The 18,425-nt window shown below is 48.6% G+C and overlaps 1 protein-coding gene across 2 annotated transcripts in view; it reads left to right on the plus strand.

The window, feature by feature from the left end:
* FMN2 (formin 2) overlaps positions 1–18,425 on the plus strand; it is a 2,161,480-nt gene that overhangs the window by 973,516 nt on the left and 1,169,539 nt on the right. The gene's annotated exons all lie outside the window — the stretch shown is intronic.

Genomic DNA, 18,425 nt, shown 5'->3' on the forward strand with positions numbered 1-18,425 from the left:
CCTCAGTCTAACGGCCAAGTGGAGAGGGTCAATCAAATCGTGACCTCATACCTACGTCACTATGTCAACGCCCATCACGACGACTGGTCCTCGCTTCTGCCTTGGGCTGAATTCTCCCATAACCACCACGTCAGTGAGTCATCCTCCGAATCTCCCTTCCATGTTGTTTACGGACTCCAGCCCGCCGTCCCATTGCCTATATCCCCTTCATCGGATGTCCCGGCTGCTGATACTGCAGTTCGTGACTTTGCTACCATTTGGGACTCTGTCAAAGCGTCCCTTGGGCGCGCTTCCCAGCGGATGAAGAAACACGCTGACAAGAGACGTCTGGATCCTCCGTGTTTCTCTCCTGGTGACCTGGTCTGGCTTGCTTCCCAGTACATCCGATTGAAGATACCTTCCTACAAGCTGGGTCCTCGCTACATCGGGCCGTTTAAGGTCCTCAGCAAGATCAATGAGGTATCCTACAAGCTACAGCTCCCGGCCACGATGAGGATACCCAACTCCTTCCACGTCTCTCTGCTCAAGCCGGTTGTCCTTGGTCCCTTCTCCGCTGCTGCCAGTCCGGCCCCTCCTCCTATTGCCGATGATGACATCTATGCGGTAAGGGATATCGTGGCCATGAAGACCGTACGAGGTCGACAGTTCTTCCTGGTGGACTGGGAAGGGTATGGTCCTGAGGATAGGTCTTGGGAGCCCAGGGAGAACGTGGGCACTCCTCTTATCCGTGCCTTCATGTCCCGGTTGCGGGGAGGGGGGCGTGGGGGGGGGGGTACTGTCACGCTCCCCGGGTCCTCACCCCCGTTCCCCGGCTCACCTGCCACGCTCTCCGCTCCCCAGTCACCGGATTCCGTCCGTCCCAGGGCTCCGGGCCCCCGATCCCGGCGCCCGACAGCTTCCCTGGACCTGGCCGGCTCCCCTGCGTCCTCCTCGCAGCCTCCTTCCCTGGCTTCTGGCACCCGGGCGGCGCGCATGCGCATTAGGGCGCGCGCGCGGTCACTGACCCTTACTTAAAGGGCCAGCGTCCATTAACAGGAAATGAGGTTGCACAGGTACAGGGTATATAGGGGGTCATTGTCCAAGGGGGCGGGGCCTGATCTTCGTGTTCCCTGAGCTAGGAGTCAGGTCTCTTGGTGTTTATGTGCCTGTACTCACCTATCTGTCTTTGTAGAGCCGTACCTGCCTCGCCATCCAGTCTGCCGTGTCCTGATCCCCGCACGCTGTCCGTCTGCCATCTGACAGTCCGTACCATCCCGGATCCCTGCGGTGACCCGTCATCTTGCTCCAGAGGTTCCGGACCCCGCCTGATATCACCTCGGCCTCCGAACCTGAGCTACGTCACCAAGACCACCTTCTGTGACTCCGTGGTCCCTGGGACTCCTCCGCCGCCTTCACTTGCACGGACTGTTCTACTGCCCATCAGTGCTTCAGCTGCCGGACTCCCTACCACCATCTCAGAGAGTTCGGTCCAGTGGATCCACCTCCTGGGTCTGCCCGACCGCCCGGCCGTGACACATACATGGGAGAAATACCAGAACACTATGACCAGACTACCAAATAATACTACATACAAGAGACAAATACCACCAAACCATGACAAGACCACATATTACTATTACACAGTGATGACTACTACAAGAAATGATCATGAATAAAAACCACAATACTAATAACATTAATATTACCATCAGTGCCATTATACACAAGAGCTCTGTATATAGTGACAGTATACAGGTAATACAGTGATCACCAGTGACATTATACACAGGAGCACTCTATATAGTGTACAGTGTGTGTGTACATGTAATACACTGACTTACCAGTGACGTCTCTAGCTGAAGTTATTCATCTTCGCTTTTCCTCTTCATCCGGTGCTGACCATCATCACTGCCCTGACACAACTCTGCAGAAAATAACACACAGTCACCTAAAGCCGATCACTCCCAGGGCACATTCCACACATTTTCCTCAATTTCTACACTACATCAGACTTTTGTTCACCCATGGAAGACAGTATCCTCAAAATTAACCTATATTACAGCAGTAATAATGTCCCCTAATTTGCCCCTACAGCAATTATACCCCACGTGCCACCATAAACCAAAAATGTAAGTCCCTCATCCTGGCCCCTTTTATGTAATAATATCTGGGGGAACAAGTGGAATCAAGACCCACCTCTTCCAACAAGCCTACAACCTACAATAGCCCCCAGTATAGTAGACCACTGCGCAATCAGCTCTGTCCTCACCTATCGTACCATCACCCATTCCCTGTAGACTGTGAGCCCTCGCGGGCAGGGTCCTCTCTCCTCCTGTACCAGTCTGTTATGTACTGTCAATGATTGTTGTACATATACCCTTTCACTTGTAAAGCGCCATGGAATAAATGGCGCTATAATAATAAATAATAATAATAATAATCAGAAGGGGTTGTTAATTGCTTCCTGCACAAAATATCTCCCCACACACTGCTCCTCTCCAAAATAAAGCCATAAAGTGCCCCTTTCCATAATGTACCCCCAAAACTTGCCCTTTCTATAATATCTCTGCATAAATTCCCCCCGCTGCTCATTATACTACGCTGCCTTTCACAATTCCCTTACTAATTGCCTCATAATGATCCTCATTTTCCTAAAAAATCCCCCACTGCCCCATAATGTCGCTTGTAAAGTATTACCGCTCCTCCCCCACCAAGGCCCCCTCAACTCAAATTACTGTATATACTCGAGTATAAGCTGAACCGAATATAAGCCGAGGGACTTAATTTAACCACAAAAAACTGAAAATGTATTGGCTCGAGTATAAGCCGAGGGTGGGAAATGCAAAAGCTACAGGTAAATTTCAAAAATAAAAATAGATCCCAATAAAATGTAATGCGCCCCCTTGTAGTAATGTGCCCATCCTTGTGCCATGTAGCAACGGCTTCCCCCATCCTTGTGCAGTATAGCATTGGTCCCCCTATCCATTTGCAGTGTCTGAATAGGCTCCCCCATTCTTGTGCCGTGTACCAACGCCCCCCATCCCTGTGCCGTGTAGCAACGAGTCCCCCCATCCTTGTGCAGCGTAGCAATGGTCCCCCCATCCTTGTGCTGTGTAGGAACGGGTCCCACATCCTTATGCCGTGTAGGAATGGTCCCCTCCATCCTTGTGCAGTGTATGAATGGGCCTCCCATCCTTGTGCAGTGTATGAATGAGCTCTCCATCCTTGTCCAGTGTAGCAATGGTCCCCCCCTATCCTTGTGCAGTGTATGAATGGGCCCCCCCCATCCTTGTGCCGTGTATGAATGGGCCCCTCCATACTTGTGCACTGTATGAATGGGCCCCCCATCCTTGTGCAGTGTATTAATGGGCCCCCCATCCTTGTGCACTGTATGAATGGGCCCCCCATCCTTGTGCACTGTAGCAATGGGCCCCCCATCCTTGTGCACTGTAGCAATGGGCCCCCCATCCTTGTGCACTGTAGCAATGGGCCCCCATCATTGTGAACTGTAGCAATGGCCCCCCCATCCTAGTGCAGTGTAGGAACGGATCCCCCATCCTTGTGCTGTGTAGGAACGGGTCCCCCATCCTTGTGCTGTGTAGGAACGGGTCCCAAATCCTTGTGCCGTGTAGGAATAGTCCCCATCATCCTTGTGCACTGTATTAAACGGGCCTCCCCATCCTGGTGCATTGTATGAATGAGCCTCCCCATCCTTGTGCAGTGTATGAATGGGCCCCCCTATCCTTGTGCACTGTATGAATGGGCTCCCCATCTTTGTGCACTGTATGAATGCCCCCCCATCCTTGTGCCGTGTATGAATGGGCCCCTCTATACTTGTGCACTGTATGAATGGGACCCCCATCCTTGTGCAGTGTATTAATGGGCCCCACATCCTTGTGCACTGTATGAATGGGCCCCCCATCCTTGTGCACTGTAGCAATGAGCCCCCCATCCTTGTGCACTGTAGCAATGGGCCCCCCATCCTTGTGCACTGTAGCAATGGGCCCCCATCATTGTGAACTGTAGCAATGCCCCCCCCCATCCTAGTGCAGTGTAGGAACGGATCCCCCATCCTTGTGCTGTGTAGGAACGGGTCCCCCATCCTTGTGCTGTGTAGAAACGGGTCCCAATTCCTTGTGCCGTGTAGGAATAGTCCCCATCATCCTTGTGCAGTGTATGAACGGGCCTCCCCATCCTGGTGCAGTGTATGAATGGGCCTCCCCATCCTTGTACAGTGTATGAATGGGCCCCCCTATCCTTGTGCACTGTATGAATGGGCTCCCCATCCTTGTGCAGTGTATGAATGGGCCTCCCCATTCTTGTGCAGTGTATGAATGGGCCCCCCATCCTTGTGCAGTGTATGAATAGGCCCCCCAATCCTTGTGCAGTGTGTGAATGGGCCTCCCCATCCTTGTGCAGTGCATGAATGAGCTCTCCATCCTTGTGCAGTTTAGCAATGGTCCCCCCCCATCCTTGTGCAGTGTGTGAATGGGCCCCCCCATCCTTGTGAAGTGTGTGAATGGGCCCCCCCATCCTTGTGCAGTGTATTAATGAGCTCTCCATCCTTGTGCAGTGTAGCAATGGTCCCCCCCATCCTTGTGCAGTGTATGAATGGGCCCCCCCATCCTTGTGCCTTGTATGAATGGGCCCCCCCATACTTGTGCACTGTATGAATGGGCCCCCATCCTTGTGCAGTGTACGAATGGGCCCCCATCTTTGTGCAATGTAGCAATGGGCCCCCCATCCTTGTGCACTGTAGCAATGGGCCTCCCCATCCTTGTGCAGTGTATAATGGGCCCCCCATCCTTGTGCAGTGTATGAATGGGCCTCCCCATCCTTGTGCAGTGTATGAATGGGCCCCCTATCCTTGTGCAGTGTATGAATGGGCCCCCCCATCCTTGTGCAGTGTATGAATGGGGCCCCCCCATCCTTGTGCAGTGTATGAATGGGTTCCCAATCTTTGTGCAGTGTATGAATGGGCCCCCCATCCTTTGGTAATGTCCTGATTCCAGTCCCCTTCCTGTCCCCTATTATGTCATTGTTCACACACACACACACACACACACACGCACACACGCACACACGTTATTCTCACCTGTCCTCCGTTCCTGCGGTATCCTTACCTTATCAGTCCGCAGGCTCATAGACCCCTCCATGATCCTGTCCTCTGCATGGAACCAGTGCCGCAGGATGCCATCATGGCTTTACTGCAGTTAAATGCTTTGCGGCACCGTAAAGCATTTAACTGCAGTAAAGCCATGAAGTCAGCCTCCGTGCAGATGACAGGATCACCGACGGGTCTGTGTCCTGTGGTCTGGAAGAAGCAGCTGGAGGCACCGCGGCAACGGAGGAGAAGAGGAGAGAATTTTTTTATTTTTTTCTTCGGCTCCTCCTGAGCACTTACCTACAGTCCTGCGGATCCTCTTCATCTCTGCTGCTACGGCGGCAGTGTGATGATGGCCGCTGTGTCGGTCCGGGGCTAAGCAGCTCCTCCACCTCAGTCCTTTCACCAGCCACACTGTTCAGATGTGCGCGCGTCTGAAAGATGCACGTACATTTGAATAGCACACGGTCTCCAGGCCTGTACACCGGATATGTACAGGCCTGGGACTTCCGCAGTGCAGGACCTACGGTGATATCACATGAATGTGATATCACCACATGTCCTTTTGCAGCCGCGGAAATTGCAGCGATAGTACAGAACTTGTGCTATCGCTGCAGTTTGTGATTGAAAGGCTATGTGCGCACTAGAAATGTGAAGTTTCTCAAGAAAATTTCTTGAGAAACTTCTGGGAGTGAAAGATTTCCGGACCTCCGGAAAAAATCTGCACCAAATCCGCATGCGGATTTGCCGCGGAATAGCCGCGAATTTGCTGCGATTTTCCCACGGGTGGTTCCCTGCGGATTTTGCAGGCTGTACTGCTGAAATCCGCAGGGTACCTGCGGAAAAGAATTGACATGCTCATTTTCTCAAGAAATTTTCTCGAGAAATTCTTCTCAAGGAAATTTCTTGAGAAAAATCCGCACAGTGCGCACAGCTATTTTTTTTTCTCATAGAATTTGCTGGGAAATGTCTGCACAAAGATTGCAGACATTTCTCAAGAAATTTCCGCGGCAAATCCGTGGGTAAATCCGCGGGTAAAACGCACTAGTGCGCACAGAGCCAAAGGCTGGGGGCCCTGCCCAGTCTGCCGCACATAACGCCGGCCCTGAGAAACTGGAAAACATAATGTGCCCCCTTGTAGTAATGTGCCCATCCTTGTGCCATGTAGCAACGGGCCCCCCAATCCTTGTACAGTATAGCAATGGTCCCCCATCCTTGTGCAGTGTATGAATGGGCCCCCCCATCCTTGTACCTTGTGCCGTGTACCAACGGCCCCCCTATCCCTGTGCCGTGTAGCAACGGGTCCCCCCATCTTTGTGCAGTGTAGCAATGGTCCCCCCATCCTTGTGCCGTGTAGGAACAGGTCCCCCATCCTTGTGCTGTGTAGAAACGGGTCCCCCATCCTTGTGCTGTGTAGGAACGGGTCTCCCATCCTTGTGCTGTGTAGGAACGGGTCCCACGTCCTTGTGCAGTGTGTGAATGCCCCCCCATCCTTGTGCAGTGTATGAATGGACCTCCCATCCTTTGGTAATGTCCTGATTCCAGTCCCCTTTCTGTCCCCTATTATGCCGTTGTTCACACACACACACACACACACACACACAAACACACACACTCGTTATTCTCACCTGTCCTCCGTTCCTGTGGCACCGTATAGCATTTAACTGCAGTAAAGCCATGAAGTCAGCCTGCAGCGATGGCTCCATGCAGAGGACTGGATCACCGAGGGGTCTGTGTCCTGTGGTCTGGAAGAAGCAGCTGGAGGCACCGCGGCAACGGAGGAGGAAAGGTGAGAATATATATCTTTTTTTTCTTCGGCTCCTCCTGAGCGCTTACCTGCAGCCCTGCGCGTCCTCTTCCTCTCTGCTGCTCCGGCGGCAGTGTGATGATGGCCGCTCTGTAGGTGTGGGGCTGAGGAGCTCCTCCACCTCAGTCCTATCACCAGCCACACTGTTCAGATGTACACGCGTCTGAAAGATGCACATACATTTGAATAGTGCGCGGTCTCCAGGCCTGTACACCGGATATGTACAGGCCTGGGACTTCCGCAGTGCAGGACCTACTTTGATATCACATGACTGTTATGTCACCACAGGTCCTTTGGCAGCCGTGGATACTGCACCGATAGTACAGAACTTGTGCTATCGCTGCAGTTTGTGATTGAAAGGCTGGGGGGCTCTCAGAGCATGGGATGGGGGCCCATCAGTGCGTGGGGGCCCTGCCCAGTCTGCCGCACATAACGCTGGCCCTGAGAAACCGGCGACCCCACGGCGCTATACACTGCCCCGCACTATATAAGGCACAGGCGCCCACTGAGGGCCTACCATTGGATTCCCCGCTACCCCGGTGGGCCAGACCGTCCCTGGCGATAGATGAGTGGGAGGTGTCAATGGGGATGTTGATGTCACCCATGATCACAGTGGGGATATCTGTGGAAAGGAAATGTAGCAGACACTTTGGGAAATGGTCAAAAAGGTGGTGGCTGGCCCTGGAGGGCGATAAATGACAGCCAGTTGGGGGTTGGAGGGGTGATAGATGTGGACGGAGTACACCTCAAAAGAGAGGAGAGTAACGGAAAGTAGCAATGGAATGGGGTAAAGGAGCATTTCTCAGTTAGGAGTAAACCAACTCCTCCACCATGCTTGTTACTGGGTGTGAGAGAGATGGAACACACCATACGTAAGTGCAGCAGGAGAGGCTGTGTCAGAGGGGGTGAGCCAGGTTTTAGTGATGGCGAGGAAGGAGAGTTTGGTGATGAAGCGGTCATGGATGTAGGAAAGTTTATTGCAGGCAGAGCGAGCATTCCATAGAGCTTCTGTTATAGGGACTGGGGGAGCAGGGGCTGGGCGAATAAATGTAAGGTTAGAAAGATTGGAAAAGTTTATGGTAGATCGTGGATGGGTTTTAGCAATGACTGCGGGAATGTGGCAGGGGACCAGGATTGAGAGAGATGTCTCCAGTAGTGAGGAGAAATAGAAAGAGTGTTAGTGGGTGGGAACAGGAGAGGCCATGAGGTGGCCATTTGAGTCTTGAGACACAGGGTGTAATATGGAGAAAAAGATCTGAGGTGAAAGAGAGATGGGTGGGGAGCATGTGAGGAGAGATGACCAGTAGGGATGAGCGAATGTATTCACCACTATTCGGTATCTGACGGATAAAGGGGTATTCGAGGTATTCACTATCCGACGGCTAATATGGTATTCGCTTCGATACTTTCATTTCCATTTCTGACTTCATGGTGCCTGTTTTCCAGCCAATAAACACATCTGATGTTGCTTGCCCTCACAGTAATGCCGCAGCCATCTTTGTTGTGGTGTTACTGTGATTGGCTTGGCCACACAGCGTTATAAGGGCTATATAAACCTGCGACCATTTTGTGAACACGCAGCTATAGGGAGCTGGCGGTGGTGGTGTTCTTAGATCCAACTAATAAATAGTCCTTGTAAGGGCTGAACACAGTGTCACACAGCTCCATAAATCGCTTTTTTGCCAAACAGAACGCAGGTCTTTCGGTCTCTCCCTCTCCCCCTCTCTCATACTCACCAATCACTGACCGATCACTGGCGCAGTGCTGCACGGCTGTCACACTGCTCCGGCGGCTTCTCCAGCTTTTGAAAATGCCGGCCGCTTATTATTCCATCTCGTATTCCCTGCTTCCCCCGCCCATCGGCGCCTATGATTGGTTGCATTCAGACGCGCCCCCATGCTGAGTGACAGCTGTCTCACTGTAACCAGTCACAGCCGCCGGTGGACGGGTCTATGTAGTGCAGTAAAATAAATAAATAATTTAAAAAAAACAGCGTGCGGTCCCCCTAAAGTTTGATACCATCCAAGATAAAGCCACACAGCTGAACCTTGGTATTCTCAGGATGGGGAGCCCCACATTACGGGAGCCCCCAGCCTAAAAATATCAGCTAGCAGCCACCCGGAATCGCCACATCAATTAGATGCGACAGTCCCGGGACTCTACCCGACTCATCCTGAATTTCCCTGGTGCAGTGGCAATCGGGGTTATAAGGAGTTAATGGCAACCCATAGCTGCCACTAAGTCCTAGGTTTATCATGGCAGTCGTCTATGAGACACCCCCATGATTAACCTGTAAGTGAAATTAAATAAACACATACACCCCAAAAAATCCTTTATTTGGAATAAAAGACAAAAAAAAACACCCTCTTTCACCACTTTATTAAAATCCCCAAATACCCCTCCAGGTCCGGCGTAATCAGCACGAGGTCCTGAGACGCATCCAGTTCTGCTACATGAAGCTGATAGGAGCGGCCGTGGAACACCACCGCTCTATGTTGTCAGCTCCATGCAGCAACTGAAGTGAGCCGCGCAATCAGCAGTGACGTCACTTAGGTTACCCGCGGTCACCGCTCTCAGGTGGAGGACTGCAGTTGGCCGTGGGTCACCTGAGTGACGGCATTGCTGATCGCGCAACTCACTTCAGTCACTCAGGGGATTTGCGGTCACCAGTGAGTCCTTCACCTGTGATTGCAAATCAGGCCGCAGCACACAAACAAAGCCGCACGATGACAATGAATTCGGGTGAAGTTCATCCGCGTTCATTCTGATTGTGCGGCTCTGTCTCGCAGCCAGCCATGCTCTATGCTCTGCTTGCTGTCAATAAATAGAAATATTCCCCATCATCTCTGCTTGCTCTCATTGAATAGAAACATTCCCCAACACGTCTACTTGCTGTCATTGAATGGAAACATTCCCCAACATGTCAGCTTGCTGTCAGTGAATGGAAGTATTCCCCACCATCTCTGCTTGCTGTCAGTGAGTGGAAACATTCCCCATCATCTCTGATTGCTGTCATTGAATGGAAACATTCCCTAACACGTCTGCTTGCTGTCAGTGAGTGTAAACATTCCCCAACATGTCAGCTTACTGTCAGTGACTGGAAACATTCCCCACCATCTCTGCTTGCTGTCAGTGAATGGAAACATTCCCCACCATCTCTGCTTGCTGTCAGTGATTGGAAACATTCCCCACCATCTCTGCTTGCTGTCAGTGAATGGAAACATTCCCCACCATCTCTGCTTGCTGTCAGTGATTGGAAACATTCCCCATCATCTCTGCTTGCCGTCATTGAGTGGAAACATTCCCCAACATGTCTGCTTGCTGTCAGTGAATGGAAAACATTCCCCAAAACGTCTGCTTGCTGTCAGTGAGTGTAAACATTCCCCAACATGTCAGCTTACTGTCAGTGACTGGAAACATTCCCCACCATCTCTGCTTGCTGTCAGCAAATGGAAACATTCCCCACCATCTCGGCTTGCTGTCAGTGATTGCAAACATTCCTCATCATCTCTGCTTGCTGTCATTGAATGGAAACATTCCCCACCATCTCTGCTTGCTGTCAGTGAGTAGAAACATTCTTAATCAGCGGTTTGGAATCATTTTTTACAGTGCGGTCCCACTCAGCCTGCTACATTCCCATACAACATGGCTGGCTGTGAGACAGTGCTGTGCGATCATGAACTTCACCCAACTTCATTGTCATTGCGTGGCTCTGTCTGTGCGCTGCGGCCTGATTTGCCATCACAGGAGAAGTACTTACCGGTGACCGCAAATCCCCTGAGTGACTGAAGTGAGCCGCGTGAGAGCTGTGGCCGAGGGTAACCTGAGTGACGTCACCGCTGATTGCGCGGCTCACTTCAGTTGCTGCGTGGAGCTGACAGAGAGCGGTGCTGTTCCACGGCCGCTCCTGTCAGCTTCATGTAGCAGAAGCAGAGCTGGATGAGTCGCGGGACCTGTGAGAATTACGCCAGACCTGGAGGGATATTTGGGGATTTTTCATAAAGTGGTGAAAGAGGGTGGTTTTTTTTTATATTTTTTTCCAAATAAAGGATTTTTTCAGGTGTATGTGTTTATTTACTTTCACTTACAGGTTAATCATTAGGGGTGTCTCATAGACGACTGCCATAATTACCTAGGACTTAGTGACAGTTATGGGCTGCCATTAACTCCTTATTACCCCAATAGCCATCGCACCAGGGCAATTCGGGATGAGCCGGGTAGAGTCCCGGGGCTGTCTCATCATAGATGCGGCAATTTCGGGCGCATGCTGGCTGATATTTTTAGGCTGGGGGCTCCCCATGACGTCGGGCTCCCCATCCTGAGAATACCAGCCTTCAGCCGTGTGGCTTTATCTTGGCTGGTATCAAAATTTGGGGGGACTGCACGCCGATTTTTTTTAAATTATTTATTTATTTATTTTACAGCACTACATAGATCCACCCATCGGCGGCTGTGATTGGCTTCAGTGAGACAGCTGTCACTCAGCGTGGGGGCGTGTCTGAATGCAACCAGTCATAGGCGCCAGTGGGTGGGGGAAGCAGGGAATACGAGATGGAATAATGAGCGGATGGCATTTTCAAAAGCTGGAGAAGCCGCCGGAGTAGTGTGACAGCCGTGCATGCGATGCGCCGGTGATCGGTCAGTAATCGGTGAGTATGAGAGAGTAGGGAGAGACCGACAGACAAAGACCGAAAGACCTATGTTCTGTTTGTCAAAAAAGCGATTTATGGAGCTCCTGGCAGCTACTGAACACTGTGTTCAGCCCTTACATGGACTTATTGCATTTATTAGTTGGATCTACAAACGCTTTCCCGCACACAATACAGTCTATGTACACCACCAGCTCCCTATCACTGCATGTTCACAAAATGGCCGCTGGCTTATATAGCTCCTATGACACTGTGCAGCCAAGCCAATCACAGTAACACCACAACAAAGATGGCTGCGGCGTTACTATGAGGGCAAGCAACATCTGATTTGTTCATTGGCTGGAAAACAGGCGCCAGGAAGTCAGAAAGGAAAATTAAAGTATCGGAGCAGATATTGTTTTTTCCGTTGGATACCGAATGGTGCGAATAGCCTGTTATCCGTCAGATAGCGAATAGTGGCGAATACATTCGCTCATCCCTAGTAATAAACTGAAACATGTGACTACATAATTAGCATAATCATTACAACGCATCTTAACATGATTAAATTATTACATACATAAATATTTTGCTCTGTCTACATATTTATGCATCAATGATTCGCTATATAAACATAGCATCTCTTTTAAGATTCAGATCCTTGGGTTGGTTTGACACTTTTTATTTCTAAAATTGAAATTTCAGGCCACATCCTGTGTGTTGCATGGGCCATATCTCCCTGATGTGCAAAGACACATAGGTGATAAACGTCAAAAAGAACTGTGGAAAAAAGCGCACATAGGGTCTTATCCGATGACAAATGGAGATATAACAGCAGGACAGGTACTCACCTGTTGTGGTTGTGATAGGCACAACTCCTGGGAAAGCCGAAACAATAGAATGTAAAGAAAGCGGTAAGCTGCAGCCCCGATAAAACCGTGTATAAAAACAATCGAGATAGAGGGATCGGGTTTGATGCTGCGCTAAAAACCACAAAATCCAAAGTTGTAAAAAATCCTTTTCTTTATTTCCAAAGGTCTACGCCTTCTTCATCAGGACAAGGAAAAATAAAAGAACAACCTAACACATGCTACACCCAGAGGATACATATATACCATTGAAAGGGAGTGGTCATGTGTGCGGAGATGACGTCATCAGTCAAATGACTGAGCTACAAGTGAAGCAAACAGAAAAAGGTGGAAAAAAATAGGGGAAGTTTATACAAAAAAAAGAGAAAAGGAAAATTTTGCATATTCAACATTAAATTCACCATGATTCCCCCCTTTCTTAGATGAAGGGTTTTTTTACGTTTTCTTATATTACATGTTCCTTCTTAAAGGTTTAATACTCTGTAAATTGGGCACAGCTTTTCTCTGGTTCACAAGGATTTATCCTTTCTGCACTTTAAACCATCATAGGACGCATTCACTGTGTATGAATATGTATATATATATATATTTTTATATATATCTACTTTTAAAAAAAAAAATTTAATTTCATTTTTGATTTTTATTTTTTTTATTTCTTTATTGGTAATATTTTCTCTTCACTTACACCAATTTACTCTTCTCCTTTTTTCCTTTTCTCTTTTTTTGTATAAACTTCCCCTATTTTTTTCCACCTTTTTCTGTTTGCTTCACTTGTAGCTCAGTCATTTGACTGATGACGTCATCTCCGCACACATGACCACTCCCTTTCAATGGTATATATGTATCCTCTGGGTGTAGCATGTGTTAGGCTGTTCTTTTATTTTTCCTTGTCCTGATGAAGAAGGCGGACATGCCTTTGAAACGCGTAGACCTTTGGAAATAAAGAAAAGGATTTTTTACAACTTTGGATTTTGTGGTTTTTAGCGCAGCATCAAACCCGATTCCTCTATCTCAAAGACACATAGGGAAATGGGGGGGCAATTGATGCCACTGTCCTGCTGTCTGCCTGAAGTCATTTAAAATCTAAAGACTCTAAGATAAGTCTCCAAGTTGTGTCTTGTCTGTACTGGCAGAGATGTGGGAGCGAGAGGTCTAATCCTGTCACTCATTCGCTTTTTATTTTTAGAATTGAAATGCCAGGCAACATTTTTTTGTGTTGCATGGATCGTACCTCCCTGATGTGCAAAGACACTTTGGGGAAATGAGTGGGGCAATTGATGCCAATGTCCTGCTGTCTGCCTGAAATATTTTTAAATATCAAGACTCCAAGGTGGGTTTCCAAGTTGTGTCTTGTCTGTACTGGCAGAGGTGTGGTAGCAAGAGGCCTAATCCTGTCTCTCATCCCCTTCTTATTTTTAAAATTAAAATGCCAGGTCACATCCTGTGTGTAAGTCAATGCAATCAGGCAGTGTTAAAATTAATATGCATTGAATAATGCAGTCACACAGCTGCAGAGTTGTGGACCACTATCCAGGCTGAGTTTGATCAATGGCTGTCTCCACTAAACCTCCATGCATTCATGCCGGCCGCCTACCATGATATCTGCTGCGAGTATCCACATCGGCCGCTAATGAAACATCCATCCACCCATCCATCCCAGCCAAATCCACGACACAGGCTGCTGCTGCAGTTTCTACAACTAGAGACTGTATTGTATCTATTGCACTAGCTGCCGAGGTATCGTTGATTCCCTGGGGCTGCCTCCCACCATGTGTGCCTATTGCCCCCTCCAGTGGCTTTAGTGAAGACTATCCAGTTCACTAATCCAGGAGAGTGAACAGTACCTTCAGTCCAATGGACCCACTAACCCCATGCTCGCCCTGTGATCATTACATTCATCATATTAAAGGGGTTATCCGGTTTATTTTGACTTTTTTTATTATTACACTATTGGGCTACATTGGGGCAGGTAAGTAGATAGTGAGCACTTACCTGCCCTGCTGTCAGCCCCTCTCCCCCGGCTCAGAGTGGTCATGTGACCGCTCCTGCCACGATTTTGCTGCTTCTGGTCATTTCATGTCAACATGGGCAGGACCATGTTGACATGCAAATCTGGAACAGCTTGTTGCCGCCCTGCTGGGCGTGTACAGTGCGTGAGTCCCCACCTTCCTTCCCTGCACCCTCCCACACATTCCCCCGCACCCCGTACTCTCCCCGCCCACTGTGTCACTGCCAGCACCGGGCCCCCTTCTCAGGATAGCAGGTGTGCCTGTGCAGTCTGTGTCCCGCTCCAGCCCCGCAGCTGCCTTTATTGCAGTGTATGTCTGCCTGCGGGGATAACGAGCGCTGCTGCCAGGAGGCAGAGGAGATCATTACCTGCTGTGATGATCTCCTCTTCACTCCTGTCAGCGCGGTCACTGCCGCCTATGTCCGCTGCATTCTCACGTCACTAGCGGTGACATCACGGGCGATACTGCTGAGAAGGCGGCGGGCATAGAAGGCAATGACATCACTGACAGGAGTGAAGAGGAGATCGTCACAGCAGGTAATGATCTCATCTAACCTCCTGACAGCAGTGCTCATCATCCCCTGCAGTGACCTGGGCTATTGATGTAAGCTCAGGTCACTGCATTGCTCTCCCAGCCAATGGGGAGCACTGGGACATTGACTATGGTCTGGATCGTCATGGGACCCCCTTATTGGATTACGCCGGACCTGGATTTGATTGTTCTTTTCAATAAATTCGTGAAAGAGGGAATGTTCTGGGAAGTGTTTTTTCAAATAAAACTTTTTTTGTTGTCTATTTTTTTTTTTTATTACTGACTGGGTTAGTGATGTCGGGTATCTGATAGACGCCGTGACATCACTAACCACAGGGCCTGATGCCAGGTGACATTACACATCTGGCATCAACCCCATATATTACCCCGTTTGCCACCGCACCAGGGCAATGGGATGAGTTGGGGCGAAGCACCAGGATTGGCACGTCTAATGGATGCGCCACTTCTGGGGCGGCTGTGGCCTGCTATTTTTAGGCTGGAGAGTGTCCAATATCAGTGGACCTCCCTAGTCTGAGAATACCAGACCACGGCTGTCTGCTTTACCATGGCTGGTTATCCAATTTGGGGGGGACCCCATGTTTTTTGTTTTAAATTATTTATTTAATTTAAAATAACAGTGTGGGGTGCCCTCTGTTTTGGATTATCAACCAAGGTGAAGCTGCCAGCTGTGGTCTGCAGGCTGCAGCCACCTGCTTTACCCTAGCTGGCTACAAAAGATAGGGGGGACCCCACGTGTTTTTTTTTTTAATTATTTATTTATTTTTTGGCTAAATACAAGGCTAAGCACCCTTTAGTGCCACATGAAAGTCACTAAAGGGTGCCAGCTTAGAATATGCAGGGGGGTGGGACATTATACAGGTCTTTCTCATCTATCTATTCCTCTATCTATCTATCTATCTGTTCATCTATCCATTATCTATCTGTCTATCTATCTATCTATACCTCTATTCATTCATTCATCCGTCTATCTCTCTGACTCTATATCTATCTATTCATCTTTACATCTACTCATCTATTTACAGTTAGGTCCAGAAATATTTGGACAGTGACACAAGTTTTGTTATTTTAGCTGTTTAGAAAAACATGTTCAGAAATACAATTATATATATAATATGGGCTGAAAGTGCACACTCCCAGCTGCAATATGAGAGTTTTCACATCCAAATCGGAGAAAGGGTTTAGGAATCATAGCTCTGTAATGCATAGCCTCCTCTTTTTCAAGGGACCAAAAGTAATTGGACAAGGGACTCTAAGGGCTGCAATTAACTCTGAAGGCGTCTCCCTCGTTAACCTGTAATCAATGAAGTAGTTAAAAGGTCTGGGGTTGATTACAGGTGTGTGGTTTTGCATTTGGAAGCTGTTGCTGTGACCAGACAACATGCGGTCTAAGGAACTCTCAATTGAGGTGAAGCAGAACATCCTGAGGCTGAAAAAAAAAGAAAAAATCCATCAGAGAGATAGCAGACATGCTTGGAGTAGCAAAATCAACAGTCGGGTACATTCTGAGAAAAAAGGAATTGACTGGTGAGCTTGGGAACTCAAAAAGGCCTGGGCGTCCACGGATGACAACAGTGGTGGATGATCGCCGCATACTTTCTTTGGTGAAGAAGAACCCGTTCACAACATCAACTGAAGTCCAGAACACTCTCAGTGAAGTAGGTGTATCTGTCTCTAAGTCAACAGTAAAGAGAAGACTCCATGAAAGTAAATACAAAGGGTTCACATCTAGATGCAAACCATTCATCAATTCCAAAAATAGACAGGCCAGAGTTAAATTTGCTGAAAAACACCTCATGAAGCCAGCTCAGTTCTGGAAAAGTATTCTATGGACAGATGAGACAAAGATCAACCTGTACCAGAATGATGGGAAGAAAAAAGTTTGGAGAAGAAAGGGAACGGCACATGATCCAAGGCACACCACATCCTCTGTAAAACATGGTGGAGGCAACGTGATGGCATGGGCATGCATGGCTTTCAATGGCACTGGGTCACTTGTGTTTATTGATGACATAACAGCAGACAAGAGTAGCCGGATGAATTCTGAAGTGTATCGGGATATACTTTCAGCCCAGATTCAGCCAAATGCCGCAAAGTTGATCGGACGGCGCTTCATAGTACAGATGGACAATGACCCCAAGCATACAGCCAAAGCTACCCAGGAGTTCATGAGTGCAAAAAAGTGGAACATTCTGCAATGGCCAAGTCAATCACCAGATCTTAACCCAATTGAGCATGCATTTCACTTGTTCAAATCCAGACTTAAGACGGAAAGACCCACAAACAAGCAAGACCTGAAGGCTGCGGCTGTAAAGGCCTGGCAAAGCATTAAGAAGGAGGAAACCCAGCGTTTGGTGATGTCCATGGGTTCCAGACTTAAGGCAGTGATTGCCTCCAAAGGATTCGCAACAAAATATTGAAATTAAAAATATTTTGATTGGGTTTGGTTTATTTGTCCAATTACTTTTGACCTCCTAAAATGTGGAGTGTTTGTAAAGAAATGTGTACAATTCCTACAATTTCTATCAGATATTTTTGTTCAAACCTTCAAATTAAACGTTACAATCTGCACTTGAATTCTGTTGTAGAGATGTCATTTCAAATCCAATGTGGTGGCATGCAGAGCCCAACTCGCGAAAATTGTGTCACTGTCCAAATATTTCTGGACCTAACTGTATCTGGAAGGCACACGGATGACACACGGACGCATCCGTGATAAAATGGACCGTTTTTTGCGGACCACAAAAACGGAACGGTCATGTGAATGTAGCCCACATGTGTTCCCTATGGGGGTAGGGGTCGGTACAGAACAATGGTGAGGGGGGGTCGGTACAGAGCGTTGTGTGTGTGTTTGTGTGTGTGGGTTGGGGGAGGGTTGCAGAGCCTGAGGTGATGTGGGGCGCAGAGCCCGGTGTGTGTGTGCGTGTGTGTGTGTGTGTGTGTGTGTGCAGAGCCCGATGTGGGGCTGTTTTTTCCATTGCTGAGCGATAACAGGTCAGGTGCTGGGGCAGAATACTGACAGGGAATGTGTGTGCAGAGGGTGGGCAGGGGGCGGGGCTGGACACTGAGGCCAGGCAGGGTGCGGGGCTGGACAGTGAGGCTTGGTGGTGCCAGCTGTGACTGTGAGGTTTAGTACAGGAAGTGGTCAGTTTGCTTGTGCTGAATGTAAACAAAGAGCTGCAGAGAATAAAGGTATCCCTTTAATTTTATTATTATTATTTATTATTTTAATTTTTAATTTTATTCAAGAGAAACAAAAGTCAGAAAACAAAAAATAACAACGTAGGGGTGATTTATATGACAATACAGCACAGATAAACTCAACATTTTTTGGTAAGCTAATGTCGGACAACTCCTTTAAGATGTTTGGTAATGAATATGCTAATGATGTAGTTATGTATTTCAGGATGTTACCATAAGATGGTTTTTTTTATCGTGTTGTACCCTTTATGACTAAGGGCAACTAATGCCAGAAACATG

This window comes from Anomaloglossus baeobatrachus, chromosome 3 (genome assembly GCF_048569485.1).
Source record: "Anomaloglossus baeobatrachus isolate aAnoBae1 chromosome 3, aAnoBae1.hap1, whole genome shotgun sequence".
NCBI classification, from domain to species: Eukaryota; Metazoa; Chordata; class Amphibia; order Anura; family Aromobatidae; genus Anomaloglossus; species Anomaloglossus baeobatrachus.